Below are 6,633 nucleotides of genomic sequence, written 5' to 3'. Positions count from 1 at the left end.
CATAAATGTAACACAAGAAACTAAGATTTCAAGAAGTGTCAGTTACTTTGACGTACAGTAAAATCGAGTTGATGTGTCTCATCCATTTTCTTACGGAATTTAATTTTGATTGCCGTTCTTCACTGTTGAGTACACTACACTCGTCTTTGTGATATGTATTGTAGTGTCTTTCAATTGAAAACTTACTCTGGGCGCCTAATATTCGGCGGCACAGCAAACACTGTTTGTTTCAACCAAGTGCTAAAAAAAGAATTGCAGTTCCCATCATTTTTAAACAACTGAGAACATAGATCTCCTGTCCTTTGCTTTTTCACAGTACCTGCCATTTCTCAGTACTTCTCTGTTAAGATTACGGTCACCAGGGGTAAACGAGACTGGGTATATTGCGCTCTTGCTTGTACCACATAAACAGGGAAGTGGAGCCGCCGCCGCCGTTCATTTAGGTCACATGTCTAATAACAGATGTCGCTGTCGCACACGTGCAGCACTTCCGCACACTGTGCAGCGTTTGGCCGGCCCTGCTCTAGACCCTACCTTTCTATCACCAATAGAACCCCAAGCATGGCGCCACAAAAATCCAGTTTTTATGCGCGGCGGTTTTGAACATATTAGATAGCGCATGCTTTCTCATGCGTACCGATTAGTCTGTTGAAACAACGTAACAGCGCTATGCTATGCTACACTTCAGACCTTGATTTATAGGGGCCAAACCGGGATGTGTGCCTCGGGTGGCAACTTCAAGACTACATTCGTATTTCTGGAAAAAAAAAAAAACATTGTTTCACAACGCGCACTTCATCGAATGTTGTTCTATCGTCTGTTCATTTGATTTGAAATGTATCCTAGTTGGTTTTTCAACACTTACTAAGTTGATTTTTCAACGCGTGCATACTGTACGTGACGTCTCTCCCAGAGGAATCCCCGTCGCATCTAGAAAAAAAGGCTTTCCCACAGACAAAATGGGACGGAGCTACACGCGGTGAAATACACCCAAACGGTTCAACGTCGAGCGACGATTGCTGTTTGCTTATGTGGTTGTTTGGGCTTGAGAGTAATTAGCGTTATTATACTTAGTACCGAAATCTGTAGATTTAAACTTCAGTAATGGAAGCTAACATTTAAAAGAAATAACTGATAAGATTACGTATTATCTTACCGATGTAATAATCCACTCAAATAGGCCCAGAATGATGTGAAATGTATCCAAGAAAATTAAATTTTGATAGTTTTTGCCAGAACGCTGTACTACTACACAGGATAAAGTAAATGTGAGTGTTCTGTATCAATACAAAAGACATATGCTACACACATACACACCTGCTCTTGATTTTGGATGTGAGATCATTTTGTCTGTGTTAAAATACATTTGTTTATATTTTTAGGTAGTAAAGAGTAAATGATAGGTGCACCAGGAAAGCTTCTGGGGGAGGGGGGTTCAAAACAGAATAAAGAGTTAAACATAAAATTGAATAAGTAAATAAATCGCGTTCTAAGATGAGTAGATGGCTTCACGAAGGAGGTACTTCATTTGGCTCCACTGACACTTCCAATACTAGGATTTCAGGTATTTTGAATAATTCTTGTAATTTGGACATACAAAATAAAGTGAACAGTCAAAGCTTCCAGTGACTTATCGTAGTCGAGTAGCAAATTTTTTTTGTTTTGAGAAATAAATCTGACGTTTGGACCATTGAAGGAATTCAAGAAGTTTGTGTCGAACAGGCTGTGTATGAAGACCTCGAGAAACCTCTGTACCCGAGGTCGCCAACGCAAGCTTGTGCAAGCCGCTTCAAATCCCTACTACCCACTGTGTACTGGCGACAAGAGTGGCGCGGCATCAACAATCCAATATTGTTATCAGATGTGAATGCACTTTGGTGCTAACTAGTAAATAATATGATACCAACGAACGAGCGTCTCGCAGACATTAAACTACTGATCTCAGCAAACTGTGGTAAATGTAACAGGCCTGACACATGAGAGCACCGCTTCCAATGCCCTGATGTGTGAACAATCTGGGAAATATGCTAGGTAATGGTGGTATCATTAATCGAACCACACCTGCATTCGTGACAGTCAGTTGTATCCTTGGGACTGACTTTAAACTGCACCTGAGCCCGAAACACTACACGTTGGTGCAACTGTTAGGCCACGTGGTCTTCACCATAATAGACCAACATAGTGATGCTGTTTCGTACCTTTCTATTTATGAATAAAACACAATAAAATACAATTAGTAAACAGCTACCTATATTCATTTCAAAATTTTCTGTCGGCTGCTTTAGACTATGGATACAGAAAGACACTTTGAAATTGACACTCAGACTACTCCTATTATGTAAGGGTTTTTCTAAATTGAGAAAGTATCAGTCAGAAATTCCCCTCTTTAAGTTTTCGACTCTTATGTCTACCTTTACTGAGACTAGATGATTTATTACCAAATTGTTGGCTGTTTGTAGTATGTACATATTTTTTTCCACATGACTAAACTTCATGGTCAGATTGGTTACAATAAACGGAAAAAATGAAAAGATAAGAAAGAATGATGATATGAAGACATTAGACGCCAAACGAAAATCGTGTACAGTGTATCCACTCACTCAGTGACACTTTCAAACATAGTTTCATCTGGATAGTGTTATCTTTATAAACGTATTTTTTTATAATAGTGTCTTTAGTTCTGTTATAATTCTTGTTATCTACTTGAATAAAATGGGAGATATTGTCTTAAAACTTTGTTTCTTTTCCTTTCACTACTGAAGCATTCCACTTCAACTTCTTAGTTTGATTCAAGTACATGGAACTTTAAAAAATCTTGGTGGTGGGAAAAATGTTCACTGGCAGTATTTGGTTGGCAATAGGAAGAGAGGAGGTGGTGTTAAGTTCCCGATCACCAGACTTTGTACCAATGTTCTGGTTTAAATAGCAAACCTCTCTGTCGTATCTCTTGACGTGAGGACATGTCACTGTTGATGGTGATCTGTCTGTCGGATGGGGGCATTAAGCTTGACAGATCCCTTGGTGTTTTCACAATTCAAGCAGTGAAAAATAAAAATTGTGCCTGATACAAAGCTCAACTAGTCACTCAAGGGTTTAGTCAACGTCCTGGACTGCACTAAAACGAAACTTTCTTGCCAGTAGTGAGATACAACACACTATGCACTTTGCTCACGATTTCGGCCAAAGATTTTGAAAAGTTGCAGTTTGATGCAAAAACCGCCTTTCATACAGAACGCTGAATGAGGAAATTGTTAAGATGGTACCACTAGGTATAATGCTGGACGAAAACAAATATGTATGCAAGCTTAAAAAGTCAATGTACGGTTTAAAGCAGGCCTCACGTTGTTGGAATCAATCTTTCGTCAACTCTTGAAGGAGTTTGATTTCAAAGAGAGCGACGTACAGTGTTTTGCGGAATGAACATTGAGCAAAAAAGGAAAGAAAAACATTGTTTGTGCACTAAACAGCATATGCAATGCGAATCTAGAAACGTTTTAAAATGGAAAATTCGAATCCCGTATCTGTTCCGGCAGATCCAAATGCGAAGTGCCAATTATCGCGAAATTTCCATTCGGAGAAGTTGGTTCATTTTTATTTCTCACGACAGTTAGTCGACCAGTTCTGGCTTAAACAGCAAATACTTGAACAATTATGATGAGAGTCATTCTCAAATTGTCAAGCTGTCACATGCACGAAAAACTTTAGTATCCTGTACAAAAAGAATGGAGACAAGATGACTCTGTTCAGGTATAGCGACACGGATTTTGCCTGAGATATTGAAACAAGGAAATCTACTTTTGGCTTTGTTTTTCTCTAGTATGACATGGACCGATACCGTGGTGTGCTCTCAGCCTCAGGGAATTGTGACTTTAAGTAGCACGGAAGTGGAATATGTGGCAGCCAGCATGACTGTAAAAGATCTGACGTGGTTTCAAAAGTTTCCATGACATTTTAGAAATCAATGTGATGGAGCAACAAAAATCTGTGGATACTCAGAGCTCAATAAGACTCATAAAAATTGCTTAATTTAATGAAAGATCGAAACACATTGATATCAGATATCATTTCATATGCGAGAACTATGAAGAGGGAGTAATCATTATCTAGTACAGCCCTATTGAAAAACAATATGCAGGAATTTTAATTAAGCAAGGATATGTTTGTGATGTTGTGTACAAGTTCGAATGTAGCCAAAAATTGATTTTAATATGCTCACACTGTGGGAATGTTGAAATTTTGTTTTCGCATTTAAAATCTCATCACATAAGACATCTGATGGTGCTGAAGTTGCATTTACGCAAATTTTCCATGGGTGTGACCTCTTTTGTTTATACTTCGTGTATCCGCTTATCTTTACATTTTGCTGCATGTCATAAGGTGCAATAAAAGTTTTGTCAGTGTATTCCTGTCTCTGAAATTTAGTTCCATATACCTCATCAAATCTCATTTGTTCTGCTAAATCACCCAATTTTAAGTGCAAGAAGAGTGTCAGGGTTTATTTGGAATATTGGGTGAAACATAATAATAATACACTCCTGGAAATGGAAAAAAAGAACACATTGACACCGGTGTGTCAGACCCACCATACTTGCTCCGGACACTGCGAGAGGGCTGTACAAGCAATGATCACACGCACGGCACAGCGGACACACCAGGAACCGCGGTGTTGGCCGTCGAATGGCGCTAGCTCCGCAGCATTTGTGCACCGCCGCCGTCAGTGTCAGCCAGTTTGCCGTGGCATACGGAGCTCCTTCGCAGTCTTTAACACTGGTAGTATGCCGAGACAGCGTGGACCGTATGTGCAGTTGACGGACTTTGAGCGAGGGAGTATAGTGGGCATGCGGGAGGCCGGGTGGACGTACCGCCGAATTGCTCAACACGTGGGGCGTGAGGTCTCCACAGTACATCGATGTTGTCGCCAGTGGTCGGCAGAAGGTGCACGTGCCCGTCGATCTAGGACCGGACCGCAGCGACGCACGGATGCACGCCAAGACCGTAGGATCCTACGCAGTGCCGTAGGGAACCGCACCGCCACTTCCCAGCAAATTAGGGACACTGTTGCTCCTGGGGTATCGGCGAGGACCATTCGCAACCGTCTCCATGAAGCTGGGCTACGGTCCCGCACACCGTTAGGCCGTCTTCCGCTCACGCCCCAACATCGTGCAGCCCGCCTCCAGTGGTGTCGCGACAGGCGTGAATGGAGGGACGAATGGAGACGTGTCGTCTTCAGCGATGAGAGTCGCTTCTGCCTTGGTGCCAATGATGGTCGTATGCGTGTTTGGCGCCGTGCAGATGAGCGGCACAATCAGGACTGCATATGACCGAGGCACACAGGGCCAACACCCGGCATCATGGTGTGGAGAGCGATCTCCTACACTGGCCGTACACCTCTGGTGATCGTCGAGGGGACACTGAATAGTGCACGGTACATCCAAATCGTCATCGAACCCATCGTTCTACCATTCCTAGAACGGCAAGGGAACTTGCTGTTCCAACAGGACAATGCACGTCCGCATGTATCCTGTGCCACCCAACGTGCTCTAGAAGGTGTAAGTCAACTACCTTGGCCAGCAAGATCTCTGGATCTGTCCCCCATTGAGCATGTTTGGGACTGGATGAAGCGTCGTCTCACGCGGTCTGCACGTCCAGCACGAACGCTGGTCCAACTGAGGCGCCAGGTGGAAATGGCATGGTAAGCCGTTCCACAGGGCTACATCCAGCATCTCTACGATCGTCTCCATGGGAGAATAGCAGCCTGCATTGCTGCGAAAGGTGGATATACACTGTACTAGTGCCGACATTGTGCATGCTCTGTTGCCTGTGGTTCTGTCAGTGTGATCATGTGATGTATCTGACCCCAGGAATGTGTCAATAAAGTTTCCCCTTCCTGGGACAATGAATTCACGGTGTTCTTATTTCAATTTCCAGGAGTGTACTTAAAAGAACTCACAGTGATAGATCTATGGAATCTAATCATCAATCAGTGTTTCATCTGGATATAACATACCTAAAGAACCTTTCAATCAGTCTTCCCCACTGAACCGAGGCCATCATCAAGGCCGGAGGTGATGTTACACCATATTAGTATGATGTCTTCTGAAAGTGCTTATTAGGACTGTGCCCTATTAAGATACCAACTCTGTCATCCTGTATGTGCTATCTTCTTTAGTGCCAATCATCCCACAAGTTACTTATAGTTAGATAATCCAATAAGGCAAAGTTGATACCTTTATGACACAATGATTTGTCCATCCATGTATCTTCTGCAAACAAAGACCAACAATTCTTTCCTCACTCTTCAAGGATATTAATGCTACAGATCCACACAACAATGTCATTCTTCATTTTCCAGGTTTTCTTTAGCATATAATTGAATCAATCACCATTTTCCTCCTACATTGATACCTAAAGAGACACTATTTTTGTGCTTCCAAACATTTATGCAAATCCTATTTCATTTATTCTTATGAATTAATGTGTTTCCCATACATAAATGTCACTGGGTGAAATTAGCAAATGTACAACATACTTGATGGTGAATCCTAAAACATAACCCACCAGCAGTTTTTTTCTACAGATAGAAGCCACCAAATTATGTGAGCTATCTGACATTAATTTTATGGCACTTATCAA

The sequence above is a fragment of the Schistocerca gregaria genome, chromosome 2 (genome assembly GCF_023897955.1).
Source record: "Schistocerca gregaria isolate iqSchGreg1 chromosome 2, iqSchGreg1.2, whole genome shotgun sequence".
Taxonomy (NCBI): domain Eukaryota; kingdom Metazoa; phylum Arthropoda; class Insecta; order Orthoptera; family Acrididae; genus Schistocerca; species Schistocerca gregaria.
Note: the sequence above shows the minus strand (reverse complement) of the source record.